This window comes from Humulus lupulus, chromosome X, assembly GCF_963169125.1.
Source record: "Humulus lupulus chromosome X, drHumLupu1.1, whole genome shotgun sequence".
NCBI classification, from domain to species: Eukaryota; Viridiplantae; Streptophyta; class Magnoliopsida; order Rosales; family Cannabaceae; genus Humulus; species Humulus lupulus.
The window spans coordinates 87,009,853-87,026,055 of record NC_084802.1 but is presented as its reverse complement, the minus strand read 5'-3'; positions in this window follow the sequence as shown (position 1 = coordinate 87,026,055).

Below are 16,203 nucleotides of genomic sequence, written 5' to 3'. Positions count from 1 at the left end.
AACAATAATTATAATATTCAAATTTAATAAAATTATTCTTTTATTTAATTCAATAAAAATGTATTTACATGCTTTTAGGGCATTAATCCTAACAATTTCTCGGCAAGTGAGATATCTCCCTTAATCCCATGTTGCATACATGACCCACAAACAACTTTGCAAGAAGTGTCTTGGTAAACGGGTCAGCCAGGTTCTATTCCGACGCCATCTTCATAACAGTCACATCACCTCGGTGCACAATCTCTCTAACCAGATGATATTTCTTTTCTATATGCTTTCCTCTCTTGTGGCTTATTGGTTCCTTGGAGTTAGCTACTACTCTACTATTATCACAATATAGGATTAATAGCTTATCCATATATGGAACTACTTCTAGATCAGTGTAGAACTTTCTCAAGCAAACTACCTCCTTAGCCGCTTAACATGTTGCTATGTATTTGGTTTCCATAGTTTAATTGGCTATGCTGGATTGTTCAATACTCCTTCAGACCATAGCTCCTCCACCAAGAGTGAACACTGACCCAGACGTCAACTTACGACTGTCTTTGTCAGATTGGAAATCAGAATCAGTGTATCGAGTATGGTTAACCTCATCCCCCTGAATATACAAGCATATAATCTTTCGTTCTCCTAAGATACTTGAGAATGTGCTTTGCCGCAATCTAGTGTTCCAAACCAGGATTTGATTGACAACGACTCAATATCCCTACTACATAGCATATGTCATGTCTTATACACAAAATGGCACACATTAGACTCCCAACTGCTGAAGCATAGGGATACTTTCTCATTTCCTCTTCCTCCTGAGGTGTCTTAGGACATTGTTCCTTGGAGAGAGCAATTCCATGTCTAGTTGGTAACTAATATTTCTTGGAATTCTCCATAGAGAATATTTCAAGCACCTTATTGATATAATTAGTCAGAGAAAGTGCCAAGAGCTTGTTCTTCCTATCCCTTAGGATTTGAATTCCCAGAACATAGCTCGCCTCGCCCAAATCTTTCATTTGGAACTTTTCGGCTAACCAATTCTTCACATTTGACAATGTCTATAGATTGTTGCAAATGAGAAGAATGTCATCCACGTAAAGAACTAGAAAAACAACTACTTTTCCTTTGATGTATTTGTACACACATGCTTCATCGACATTCTGTTCGAAGCCATATGTTTTAATTATTTCATCAAAGGTAATATTCCAAGATCTAGATGCTTTCTTTAATCCATAAATGAATTTTAGCAACTTACACATATTTTGATCTTCCACATTCTTGATGAACCCTTCTGGTTGTACCATATAGATACTTTTATCAAGATAGCCATTTAGAAAGGTTGTCTTGACATCCATTTTCCATATCTCATAGTAGGTGGCAACTATGGATAAGAGGATGCGAATAGATTTCAGCATGGCTACAAGAGAAAATGTTTCTTCATAGTCAACACCTTCTCTCTGAGTGTAGCCTTTGGCTACCATCCTTTCTTTAAAATTCTCCACTTTCCCATCTACACCTCTTTTCTTCTTGTATATCCATTTGCACCCAATGGGCCTGACATCTTCAAGTGAATCTAAAAGTTCCCAGACAGAATGGAATACACAGATTCCATTTCTTGGTTCATGGCTTCTTGCCATTTCTCCTTTTTAGGATCATCCATTGCCTCTTTGAAGTTTTATGGATCACCCTTGTCTGTATCATAAACAAGGACATGTGCTTTATGTTCGTAGCAAACAAGTTTTCTCACAATCCTCCCACTACGATGTTGCATAGGGGTTTTTTTTCTTTAGGAATAGTGGTTTTCTCGATTTGTCGTTTATCATTTAATGATGAAGATGATGGTGATGGAATCTTATCAGCTGTGAGTTCCTCCAATACTACCTTGCTTCGAGGTAGTTATTCATATAGTCGTGTTCAAGGAAGGTTGCATTTGTGGAAACAAATACCTTTTGATCCTTGGGACTATAGAAGTAACCGCCTCTTGTCTCTGGAGTGGAGCCCACAAAAATGCACACTTTAGACTTTGAATCAATTTTCCATGATTTAGGTCTAAGAACATGAGCAGGACAGCCCCAAATGCAGAAATGGTGCAAACTAGGTTTGTTTCCATTCCACAGTTCCAGTGGCATTTTGCTTATGGTCTTAGATGAGACTACATTCAAAATGTAAGTCATCGTTTGAAGTGCATATCCCCAGAATTGCAAAGGAAGGGAAGAATAGCTTAACATAGACCTGACCATGTCTAACAAAGTCATGTTTCTTCTTGCTGTGGCGTTTTGGTGCTGTAAGTTGGGATAGAATCCCATGCACCAACAAGAAATCTTTGAATTATAAATCCAACTATTTTCTACCTTGATCAGATCGAAGTGTCTTAAGAGTCTTACCTAATTGCTTCTCAGACTCAACATTGAATTCTTAAAACTTACCAAAGGTTTAAGATTTCCTAAGAATTAAGTAAATATGACCATATCTTGAGTGATCGTTAATAAAAGTGTTGAAGTACTCATACCACCTCTTGCTTGTACATTGATTAGTGTGGACGCCCAAATTCCACCAAGGAAAAATATGAGAGTCACGAGAGGTCCTCGGCTGCCGTGCGCAGAGCCTCCTGGCCTCGCTCGGCCCCCGCGCGCGAAGCCCCATGGCCTCGCTCGGCCCCCGCGCGCGCAGCGCCTCCTGGCCTCGCTCGGCCCCCGCGCATGGAGCCCCATGGCCTCGCTCGGCCCCCGCGCACGGAGCCTCCTGGCCTCGCTCGGCCCCCGAGCACGAAGCCCCATGGCTTTGCTCGGCCCCCGCGCACGGAGCCTCCTGACCTCGCTCGGCCCCCGCGCACGGAGCCTCCTGGCCTCGCTCGGCCCCCAAGCACGAAGCCCCATGGCTTCGCTCGGCCCCCGCGCACGGAGCCTCCTGGCCTCGCTCGGCCCCCGCGCATGGAGACTCCTGGCCTCGCTCGACCCCCGCGCATGGAGCCCCATGGCCTCGCTCGGCCCCCGCGCGCGCAGCACCCCCTGGCTTCGCTCGGTTGCTAAGCCCATGCCACCATCTCGCATTAGCCGCCTCGCGTCTAAGGGCCTCGCCATAGGCCGAGGTGACCAAGTGGCCTCGCCTCATAAGCCGAATGGCTCCGCCTCATAGGCCGGAATGGCCTCGCCCAAGCATGGCCTTGTTTGGCCTCACGAGGGGATAGGGGCCTCCTGAACAACTAGGGAGCCGCGCCGTCAAGGGAGCCACAAACAGGGCGTCTCGTCACGCGTCCTTCGACGTCTGTCAGGGCCACATACCTATCGCCCAGATTTGTGAGTGACCTTGGGAGGCTTCAGGCATCTCGCGCCAAGGACCCAAGATCTCCGCCTCACACCGAGGGTCCCATTCCTTACACCTTGAGACCCCTATGCTTAGGAGGTCCCGTACGGGTCGAATGGGGACATATTTGTACGACCTAGTATTGAGTACGGATATCAGTACCAGTAAGATTGCTGGGGTAAGAGCCATGGTCCGTACGTCTACGGCCATAGGACAGAGCCGACACCACGACCTCCTGCGCCACTACGCCTGCCACCACGCATCAGAAATGGGTACAGACAAGTAGTGGAGATATCGTACTGACACCTGCTCCTGTACGGGATGTACGTTCACCACCTCTGGAGCCACTCCCCTAATACAGTATGTATGTACCTCTTGGTCCCCTGGACCACTATGTACCTAAGGCCATTAGAGCCAACTATAAAAGGGATTCTAAGACCACCAGGAAAGGGGGTTGGAAATTTTACTGTAGCAGAGGTACAAGTGTGAATGAAAGACTGAATTCTCCATTGTTGTTATATCATTGTTCTTGAGTTCTTGTTCAAGTTTTCACAGCTTTCCAATTAGCGATTTTGATTTGATAATTTTTCCAACTTAACTTCGTTGACGAGTTCTCACCGTCAACAGTTTGGCGCCGTCTGTGGGAACGTGAGTTTCAAGCTACTGTTCCACCATTGTCTCCGACGAGAAGAAGATGCCAAGACGCTCGAAACGACTGAGGGAGACGCGGGAGGTAGAGGTTCACCTGAACAGAGTCCAGCTGAAGGCCTCCATGAAGGACGCTCTTCCACCCAGAGACGTGGAGCCCCCAATGGACCCTGAGGTTCACGGAGGTGATAGGGTGGCCTCGTCGCCGGCCGCTCCGCCTGGGGGGAGTCCTCCAAGCGCACCGCCGGTAAACGCTGATGAATTCCCTCCTCCAAAACCACCGCAGGCACCGAACTCCGGCCGGCAAGACCCGGGCCCTTCTGCCCGTAGGCATGACAAACACCCCCGGGTCCACTCCGTGAGCTCGAGTTCGAAGTCCCGGTTTTACGAAGAGGAGATACGTGAGCTCCACCGTAAAAACCAAAGATTAGAAACTACCTTAGAAACACATGCAAGAGGTTCTTAACGGCCTGCTGCAGGGTAAGTCCAGCATAACCTTGCCTAAGGGGAAGGAGAAGGGCAAGGATGGGGTGGAGACCATTGTGCCGGTAGATGATGGAAGAACCCGACATTCAACTAGCAACACCCCCCGCGCAAAGCAACATGATCACCCCGAACCGCCTAAGCAGACCCAAAAACCAGCGCCGAAGACCAACGCCGCCCCTCGCCGTGAGGATGAGGTCACCTCCAAAAGAACACCCCCAGACTTGCGGGAGGAGCTCAATAAGAAAAGGGCGAGCAAAGGGACCACGCCCCCTGTAGCACCTCGAGAAGGCAAGGGAAAGGCGGACCTTAGCCCGTCCACCTTGAGAGACACTCTTAGCAAAAGGAGGCAGGACCTAGACACGGAGATGCGGAGCTTGTGGAGCAAGATCGTCACCGCGTCGGGCGGCCAGGCCTTTGAGGAAGACTTCAACCATGAGTCGCCCTTTGTGAGAGAAATTCAGGCAATCCGACTCCCTGCCAATTTTAAGGAGCCCAATATGACCCCTTACGAAGTGAACACGGATCCAAAATACCACCTGGATGCGTTTAATGATCTGATGAAACTAAGGGGAATCGGAAGTGGTGCCAGGTGCCATTGCTTTGCTGTTACTCTGAAAGGACCCGCCTATAAATGGTTCAAAAGACTAAGGCCAGAGTCCATCAGGTCCTGGCAGCAGTTCTCTGACGAATTCCTCCAACAGCACCATGCCGTGCGGGACTACACAATGCCAGGTACCAGTCTGGCCAACGTGAAGCAAGGGGAGAAGGAGATCCTGAAAAGCTACATTCACCGGTTCAATATGGAGGCCGCAAAAGTGGGGAGCCTAACGCGCCGGGAGTTAAAAATGGCCATTACCGCTGGGGTGCTCCCAGGAAGCAAGTTGTGGGACAACATGTTAAAGAGGGAAGTCACCGACCTGGATGACTTCTATGAAAGAGCACAGAAGTACATCCGTGTGGAGGATGGCCACGCAAACCTAAAGGCGGGGAAGGAGGAGCCCCACGCGAAGCCCCCAACTAACGACGGGCCGAATGTAGCTAAGAAGAAAAGGACGGACGATGGGTCGAGAGATGACCAGCAGAGGAAGACCAAACGAGGGGGTGATAATAGGCCAACGGCCTATACTTATTATATGAACCTCACGGACACCAGGGAGCATATTTACATCACCAACGAGGATCAAGTACCCTTCAAAAAGCCCCCGCCAATGAGAAAGGATCGGTCCAAAAGGGACCCCAGTAGATACTGCCAATATCACAAGGACATCGGACACACCACGGCAGAGTGTATCCACCTGAAGGAGGAAATTGAGGAGCTTATACGCCGGGGGCACTTGGGCCGCTATGTCAGGAGAGAAAGGCAAAGGCCAGAAGACGAGCCCACAACACCCCAGGCGCAAGAGCGAGCCCCAGAAATACAGGGGGAGGTCCGAACCATTTTTGGAGGTCCAGGATTTGGGGGAGACTCTAGGAAGGGGCGAGATAGGTATGCAAGAGAGGCTCGGCGAAGTCCACCTCCCTGCGTCATGAGTTTAGAACAGCGACCCCCAAAGAGTTTCAAGGGGGAAAACGACTCGATAACATTCACTGAGGAGGACGCACGGGGAGTACACTTTCCCCATAATGATCCGCTGGTGTTAACAGTCCAATTAGCGAATATGCGTGTGCATCAAGTCCTAGTGGACAACGGGAGCTCGGTGGACATCTTATATCGCCCAGCTTTAGAAAAGATGGGACTGGGTATTCGTCACTTGAAGCCTTGCCAGTCGTCCCTATACGGATTTACAGGGGATTCGGTGCAACCCCTTGGGATGATCGAATTGACACTTACCATGGGGGAGCAACCCCGCCAAACTACAGTCATGTCTAACTTTGTTGTAGTAGATTGTGCATCAGCTTTCAACGCGGTATTAGGGAGGCCCTCCCTAAGAGAATTGAAAGCCATAACTTCAATATATCACTTAGTTGTCAAGTTCCCGACTCCAGGAGGGGTCGCAAGTATGAAAGGAGAACAGAAGGAGGCAAGGGAGTGTTACAACACCTCACTCCGCACGCCTACAAAGCCGCGTGAGCCAATGGCCATGGTGGTACATGAGGCGCTATGTATGCCCACGGGGGGTCCGCAGGAGCTGGACCCTCGAGTTGTGGATGAGGCAAGAGCAGAACCAGAAGAAGAAGTGGAGGAGGTTACGGTGACAGAGGAACCCTTAAGGAAATTGAAGATAGGGAGAAGCCTACAAGGTGACGTGAAGGAGGAGTTGATGAAATTTTTGAAGGATAATCTAGACGTATTTGCATGGAGTCATGAGGACATGGTGGGCATAGACCCCAGCGTGATGTGCCACCACCTGAACATCTCCCCATAAGCAAGGCCCGTCAGGCAAAAAAGGCGGGCGCTAGACCCAACAAGATACGCGGCGTTAAAAGAGGAGGTTGACAAGTTGAAGGCTAACAGTTTCATCCGTGAGTCTTTCTACCCTGTGTGGGTATCGAACCCAGTACTCGTGCCCAAGCCAAATGGAAAGTGGAGAACTTGCGTCGATTTCACAAATTTGAATAAAGCTTGTCCTAAGGACAGCTTCCCACTTCCCAGGATAGATCAGTTAGTAGATGCAACAGCGGGACATGAGTTACTAAGTTTTATGGACGCCTACTCAGGATACAACCAAATCCCAATGAACCCGGCAGATGAAGAGCACACGTCATTCATTACAGACAAAGGCTATACTGTTACAAGGTGATGCCCTTCGGGCTCAAGAACGCGGGAGCCACCTATCAAAGGCTGGTGAATAAAATGTTCGCCAATCAGATAGGAAGAAATATGGAGGTGTATGTGGATGACATGCTTGTGAAAACCAAAGTAGCAGCAGAGCTCAACAAAGACCTTGGTGAGATGTTTGACACGCTCAGGAAATACCGGATGAAGTTGAACCCAGCCAAGTGCACCTTCGGGGTATCCTCAGGAAAATTCTTGGGCTTCATGGTCAATTCCAGAGGCATCGAGGCCAATCCTGACAAGATAAAGGAACTCATAGAAATGAGCCCGCCAAAGAACAAGAAGGAGGTGCAGTGCCTGACAGGAAGGGTGGCGGCCCTTAATAGGTTCATATCAAGGTCCACCGACAAGTGCCTCCCATTCTTTGACATCCTCAAAGGGAGCAAGAAGTTCGCTTGGGATGAAAGGTGTGAGGAAGCATTTGTCAGGCTAAAAGAGCACCTGGGGAAGCCGCCCCTGTTAGCAAAGCCAGAGAAGGGCGAGAAGCTGTACCTGTACTTGGCAGTGTCTGAGCATGCCATCAGCGCAGCCCTGGTTAAGGGAGAGAAGAAGTAGCAACAACCCGTATACTATATCAGCAAGCGTTTGGTGGACGCGGGGAACCGGTATCCAGAGATCGAAAAACTGGCCTATGCGCTAGTAGTGGCGTCAAGGAAGTTGAAGCCTTACTTCCATGCACATACAATCGATGTCTTAACAGATAGTCCTTTGAGACAAGTCTTACATAAGCCAGAAACTTCAGGGAGACTGATGAAATGGTCAATTGAGCTAAGTCAGTTTGATATTGTATACACTCCAAGGGCTTCCATCAATGGACAGGTGCTGGCAGATTTTATAGTAGAACTCACCCATCAGCCGAATGAAGGAAGGAATGAAGAAGGAGAGCAGCCTGTTACGAAGGAGGAGCTAGGAGGTTCAGAGGAGTGGAGTTTGCACGTTGATGGGGCGTCGAATGAAGGAGGATCAGGAGCGGGCATCATGATGACAGGGCCCGAGGGACACAGAATGTACTGCGCAATTCGATTTGGGTTTGAGGCCTCCAATAATGAGGCAGAGTACGAGGCGCTCCTGGCTGGCCTGCGCCTAGCCCAGGAACTGAGAGTAACGCGCCTTCATATCTTCAGCGACTCGCAATTGGTAGTATGCCAGGTAAAGGGGGAGTCCCAGGCAAGGGGACCAAAGATGGCAGCCTACTTGGAGAAGGTGAAGGGCCATCTGGGACGGTTGGCGGCATATACTATAGAGAAAATCCCCAGAGAGAAGAACACCCATGCCGATGCACTCGCGAAGCTGGCATCTACCAAGGATAGTGATGTCTTGGAATCAATACCCGTAGAGTACTTACCAAAACCCAGTATCGAAAGCGCGGACGTGCACATGATTAGTGTCCCGAGGAAATCATGGACCGAGCCAATCAAGAGGTACCTGGAAGAAGGAACCTTGCCTGCGAATAGAAACGAATCCCAGAGATTGGTGTACAAGGCTGCAAGATACACCCTGGTAGATGGGGTCCTTTACAAAAGAGGATTCTCAATGCCCCTCCTGCGGTGTGTAGAAGAAGAGGAGGCGTTGACAGTGTTACAGGAGATACACGAGGGAGAATGCGGCAACCACGAGAGCGGACCCTCTACGGCTAGGAAGGCCATGAGACAAGGGTACTACTGGCCTTCCATGGAGAAAGATGCGCATGACTTTGCCACGAAATGCGACAAGTGCCAGAGGCACGCCAACTACCCTCGGAAACCCCCAAGTGAACTGACCAGCATGACCAGCCCCTGGCCCTTCGCTATCTGGGGGATAGACTTGATCGGTGCTCTTCCTACAGGCAGGGGTGGAGCAAAGTACGCGGTGGTGGCAGTAGATTATTTCACTAAGTGGGTGGAAGCGGAACCCCTTGTGAAAATCACCACCAAGCACATCACCTCTTTTGTCAACAAATTCATTGTGTGTCGATATGGAGTACCCTACAAGATTATTTCCGACAATGGTACCCAGTTCGAAGGAGGAGCCTTCGATGAATACTGTAAGGAAAGAGGCATAAAGAGGAGCTTCCCCGCGGTGGTGCACCCCCAGGCCAATGGGCAAGTGGAGGCCATCAACAGGGTCCTTAAGAAGAACCTGAAGACAAAGCTGGAGAAAATGAAGGGAGCCTGGGTAGATAAGCTACCAAATGTGTTGTGGGCTTATAGAACCACCCCACGCACGACCACAGGGGAGTCACCATTCTCCTTGGCCTATGGGTGCGAGGCTGTGCTCCCAATCGAGATGCGAGTCGTGTCCCACAGGATACAGGCATATAGAGACGAAGCCAACTATGCAGCCCTGGCCGAAAGCTTAGACATGCTGGAAGAAAAGAGAGAAAAAGCCCAAATGAGGGTGGCGGTATACCAGCAACGCGCCGCAAGGTACTACAATTCGAGGGTGCGAGAGAGAACTTTCAGAGTCGGCGACCTGGTGCTGAGGAAGGTGCTCCCAAACACGCGAGACCCAGGCGCAGGAGTGCTGGGGGCAAATTGGGAGGGGCCCTACCAGGTTGCTCAGTGCATCCCCCCGAACACTTACAAGCTGGCTCGCATGGACGACACCATCATACCCCGGGCATGGAACGCAGAGCACTTGAGGAAGTATTACCAGTAAAGCGCCCACGCCTGATGGTAAAAGAACAAGTGTGGCACGCTGCCTTGATATGGTAGGAAGAAATCAAAGAGGTTACCTAGATAACCTCCTAAGTAGGTGTGAGTCTTTTTATTTTCGTTTCATATGAAAACCCCCTATGCACCGTTGCAACTATGTGTACGAGACTATTTATTATGAATATGATGAATGGAACGGCATGTTATGAGAAAAACTGTTAGCAACTTCGTGTGTTATTTTTCTTCGATACTCGGGCATCAGCCAAAGTGTCCGCCGAAATAAATTTCACCAAACACTTGGGGGGCAGGACAAGGGGCAATAACACAGCCAGCAAGGGGAACCTAAAAATGGCCCTTTAACGGAGGATCTTAGAAAGGACCCATTGCCCTCCTAAAAAAGAGGCTCCTAAAAAAGACCCTCTAATAAGGGATCTTAAAAAAGGCCCTCAATTAGGAGTAGCCTAAAAACGACCCCCTATGCGTCAGGAGGACTCGAGAGGGATCATGACCCTGAAAAGGACCGTTTAATGGGAGATCCTAGAAGGACCCCTTATATCAGGGCCCTAGGCGAAGTCCCTAAACACAGAAAACAGTAAAAAGACCTTGCAAGGCCTTCCCCGAGTTTACAAGGATTAGCTACCCTTGTGAGCATCAAGGAGGCCAAAAGGCCTTACGAAAGAAAAATATATATATAGTGACAACACTAATAAGTCTAGAGTGGCCGCCAAGCCGTCTAGCCAAAAAGGGTCCTAAAAGCGACCCTTGCAGAAATAGTACTATGCATAATGACGAGAGGGACGCTTCTCGCAAAGAAATAATAAGCGCGCGCAAGAAAAACATGAAAGGATAACTAAGACCCAAGGGGTCAAAATATCCTTATGAAAGCAACCAAGAGGCACCAAAAGAGGTCCCAGTGAACCCTTACACATGGGCTCCAAAGGACTTCCAGCCTGATAGATAAAAGAGGGGAACCAACTAAACCCCTTCACACAGGCTTAAAAGGGCCTCCAATGCAATAGAACAAGAAATAAATAAGCAACATATGTATTTATACATTAAAAGAAAAAAAGGAGTTCTTAAAACAGTACAAGAGTTACCAAAAGAGAAGTAATACTGATAATGATGTTACATAGTAAAAAGAAAACAGAGGCAAAGCAAGACTACTTCAAGGCTTCTTAATGTGGGCACTCCATAGGGCCGCTCGAGCAACGGCTTGTTCACCAAAGGAGGAGAAGTTGAAGCTGGGATCCTGCTTCCACACATTATAGAGGGCGCGGTCTATGGACCTGCGCTCGGTGCTAACCTTCTCCGCCTCCAAGGAAGCACACCTCTCCTGCGCTGACTGGAGATCAGCCCTGAGGGCCTCGACTTCGGCCTCCAACAGGGTAACTCTCTGCTGCGAGGCGGCCGCAGTGTCCTTGGCCTCTCGGAGTTCACGCTCCAAGCGAGTAACCTTGCCTTCTAGTCTCTTGGTCTTAGCCCTTATTTCCTTCCTCTTCGATGACAAGTTGGAAAGTTTTGTCTGGACCTCTGACAATTTAGCATTGGTTTCGTTAAGCTCTCCCTCAAGCTCCCGCACTCGAGCTGTAAGGCAGTTCCTCTCAGCAGCAGACAAAGAGAGGTTGTTAGACGAGTCGACAAACCGCATAGCCAACGTATAGGTCTGCACAAAAAAAAAAGAAAGAGAGAGAGTATATGAGTAAACGCCTATACATAATATGACCAGCACGAGGAGCAAAGACTCACCCAAGCCATGGAGCGCCTTAAGTCCTCCCCAAGGTCTGCCTGAGCCAAATTCCCAAGGCCACTCCAGTCGGACACGGGAAGGCCCGAGGCAAGCTCGATGTATCGCCGTCCGAATGACGCCGCCATCCGCGTCACCCAGGGCGTCCCATCCGTACCAGGGGCACCTGGCTGGGTGGGGATAGACGACCCACTTGCCGAAGTGGGAGGGGGCGCGGTGAAAGTGGACGGCAGAGGCTCTGATGCATCGAAAGGGGGGTCCGAAAGACCGACGTAATCAACCCCCGGCGATCCGAGGTCGAGATGAGCCTGAGGGGAGGCGTCACGGCCCTCAGGGTCAGGGTAAATACTGCACCCCGGAATGTCCTGCTGGTCTTGTGAGGGAGGGGCTATGTCCGGACCATAAGGAGCACATGGAGGACACCCCCCAGGAGATGGAGGCAGCTGGTGGAATCCCCCGCGGTCAAGGGGGGCTTCATCCGGCCCTTCCTTATCTTCATCGTCATCTGGGCAAGGCTCACCCAAGGTCTCCTTCATATTCGTAGACCCAGAGATGGTCCACAGCAACTTGGGGTCAGAGATGGGAGTTAGCTTGTAGCGGTTCAAATTCTTTACAGTGAAAAGGCGCGCCGCCTCTTTCTTGGCAGGATCAGCTTTGAGGAACCGTCTCATGTCTTTTGCTTCAAACCCGACGACGAAGGGTTCGGCGAATCGCTCTGCGCAATACGGGCCATAGTCGGTGTGAGCGTAAGGCACAAAACCATAAGTTACACAAAAGAAAAAGGGGAAGGGAAACAATGCTCAGAATACTTACTGGGAGTGCTCCGGAAAACCTCGCGAACAGAGAGTGGACCTTCCACGAAGAAAAAGTCCCGCTTCCAAGCCCCCGGGTTAGACACCGAACCTTCTATCAAAGAGGCCCCGTTGTTGGCTTTTTGTAAATAGTAAAAGCCTTTTGAATTGTGGAGGGGCATGAGGTTGTAGAGGAAATGTACCTCGGCGGCCGTAGGGGCGCGTTTCAACAATTTCATATACGCAAGGAAAAGATAGCTCAAAGTCAGCCAGCCATTGGGTGCCAACTGAAGCGGGGCAATGTCGAAGTAGTTGAGGACTGCGACGAAGAACGGGTGCAGCGGAATGGTACCACCCGCCTTTAGGATTTGCTCGCTAAGGGCCACGAAATCGAGTCTAGGGCGGTCGGCCCGGCATGCCTCCAAAGGGGCGTACAGAGCATAATCTGGAGGGACGCGATAGTCATTCACGATGTCCATCAGTTTGTTGTCGGACATGCGCGACACCAGCTCAGACGCTAGTAAAGGGGCGTCGACATCCTCTTGGGTAGATATCTGTCAGCGCGCCTTCGGCATATCTGCAAAATCAAAAGAAAAAGGTGAGGAAGAGACAGAACACTTGACCCTCCATTTTTTCTTCCTAGCAAGAGTCTTCCATCGAGGAAGCGACTGCGGAAGCGCTAAGCTGGGACAAACTGAGACTAAGGGCTGAGGAGAAACAGAAACAGCCCCCTGACAGCCATCAAGCGAGGATGGGCTGGAAGGTTCAGGCGGAAGGTGTCCCTCCATAAACTCTAACTCCCACTACAATTCAAAGAGGGTCATCCTAAGGCTCGCTACGTGATCACTAAGGTCTGGGGGGGAAGGTCCTCCGTCTCCTCTTGACACCGAGTCAATTTCACTCTCCACTACCCAAATTTTACGCCTAAGTTCGGCCATGTACTCAAGGTGGCGAATGCGGGCTTGCCTTAAGGAGTCATAGTCCTGGTGAGGGTTCCCCTCAGGGGACTCTGAGTCCGAGGACAGGTCAATAAACTCAGGCTCGGGAGGCATGTCGGACGGGCCGTCACTGGCCATGAAACCACGTCCCAACAGCAAAAAGGGTTCATGTATAAACGAGAGAAAGGCTACAAAACACAAAGGAATAGGCTTAATATCTCTAGATGCAAACGCCCTAAATGACCCACTACAGGATATAAAAAAAAAAAAAAGAAGGGCGTGCATATGATCAAACTCGTTACAAGCTCAGGCTAAGGTACCCCATCCCAAGTACTGCTAGTTTGAACACGACAGAAAAAAAAAATATATATATATAAAAGGGAGAAGGAAAGAAAATATACCTCAAGCGAATGAGAGGGCGAAGTTGGAGTCCAAAGAAAGTCCGGGAGCGAAAAGCACCACGGGGGTGAAAATGGACGTCTACAAAAGTAAGCAAAAAGGATGTGTTAGTCACAAAATAGACACACCATAAAACTAGCAAAAAAAAAAAAAAACTGAATGAAATGAAATGAAACTATGGAAAAAATGGGGTTGTGGAGGATTGAACCTCTTACCTCTTGAAAAAGGAAGAGTTCTCCAAACCACTAAGCCAAGGAAGTAAAGTGAAAATATTAGGCCATGCATGAAGACCTATTTATAAGAATCAAGGTGAATAGTCTACAAGAGCACCTGAAGGTCCTCTTCTAGACTGGGGGGCAAGTGTGGACGCCCAAATTCCACCAAGGAAAAATATGAGAGTCATGAGAGGTCCTCGGCTGCCGTGCGCAGAGCCTCCTGGCCTCGCTCGGCCCCCGCGCGCAGAGCCTCCTGGCCTCGTTCGGCCCCCGCGCACGAAGCCCCATGGCCTCGCTCGGCCCCCGCGCGCGCAGCGCCTCCTGGCCTCGGTCGGCCCCCGCGCATGGAGCCCCATGGCCTCTCTCGGCCCCCGCGCACGGAGCCACCTGGCCTCGTTCGGCCCCCGCGCACGGAGCCTCCTGGCCTCGCTCGGCCCCTGCGCACGGAGCCTCCTGGCCTCGCTTGGCCCCCGCGCATGGAGCCTCCTGGCCTCGCTCGGCCCCCAAGCACGAAGCCCCATGGCTTCGCTCGGCCCCCGCGCACGGAGCCTCCTGGCCTCGCTCGGCCCCCGCGCATGGAGACTCCTGGCCTCGCTCGACCCCCGCGCATGGAGCCCCATGGCCTCGCTCGGCCCCCGCGCGCGCAGCACCCCCTGGCTTCGCTCGGTTGCTAAGCCCATGCCACCATCTCGCATTAGCCGCCTCGCGTCTAAGGGCCTCGCCATAGGCCGAGGTGACCAAGTGGCCTCGCCTCATAAGCCGAATGGCTCCGCCTCATAGGCCGGAATGGCCTCGCCCAAGCATGGCCTTGTTTGGCCTCACGAGGGGATAGGGGCCTCCTGAACAACTAGGGAGCCGCGCCGTCAAGGGAGCCACAAACAGGGCGTCTCGTCACGCGTCCTTCGACGTCTGTCAGGGCCACATACCTATCGCCCAGATTTGTGAGTGACCTTGGGAGGCTTCAGGCATCTCGCGCCAAGGACCCAAGATCTCCGCCTCACACCGAGGGTCCCATTCCTTACACCTTGAGACCCCTATGCTTAGGAGGTCCCGTACGGGTCGAATGGGGACATATTTGTACGACCTAGTATTGAGTACGGATATCAGTACCAGTAAGATTGCTGGGGTAAGAGCCATGGTCCGTACGTCTACGGCCATAGGACAGAGCCGACACCACGACCTCCTGCGCCACTACGCCTGCCACCACGCATCAGAAATGGGTACAGACAAGTAGTGGAGATATCGTACTGACACCTGCTCCTGTACGGGATGTACGTTCACCACCTCTGGAGCCACTCCCCTAATACAGTATGTATGTACCTCTTGGTCCCCTGGACCACTATGTACCTAAGGCCATTAGAGCCAACTATAAAAGGGATTCTAAGACCACCAGGAAAGGGGGTTGGAAATTTTACTGTAGCAGAGGTACAAGTGTGAATGAAAGACTGAATTCTCCATTGTTGTTATATCATTGTTCTTGAGTTCTTGTTCAAGTTTTCACAGCTTTCCAATTAGCGATTTTGATTTGATAATTTTTCCAACTTAACTTCGTTGACGAGTTCTCACCGTCAACAATTAGAACACAAACATCGCTGTGTACAAGCTCCAAAGGTTCTTTAGCACTATTGCGTTTTGCTGAGAAATGACGTTTGATCATTTTGCCTTATAGACAAGATTCACAAATCGGAAGAATTCCAACCCTTAGTTCTCTCAGAAGTCTAGCCTCTGTTAATCAGTTTATCCTATCTAAACCTATTTGAGAAAGTCCAAGATGCCGAAGATATGTGTCATCCTCATTTGAAACTTTTTGTCTTTCGTTTCCTTTCAGTTTTGCTAGTTTGAATAATTATGAGTTATTAAGAGTTTGTTCATTAGGTTTGAGCATATACAATCCATTTGTATGCTCTGCTTGACAAATTTTGAAACCATTCGTTGAAATAATAATCACAGTATTATTAAAATAAATATCAAAAGATATTTCATGCAACATAGATAATGTAATGCCCCAAAATCCCTAATGAGGTTTAATGGTAGGATTAGTAGGCCGGGAGGACCATAATTGATTTATTATGTTATTAAATGATTATGTGTATGATTATGTGAGTTATATTATTATTTGATGTTAAATGCATGCATGTGGGTCCACATTTCATCATAAGAGAATTTTGGTAATTTGGCCCGTTGAGGGCATATTTGTATAATTTGGTTCATGTTTGTGATTTATGGATGAGATCCCATTATTATGTGGATATGTTCGAGCTATTCGGCATGAGACGATCTTA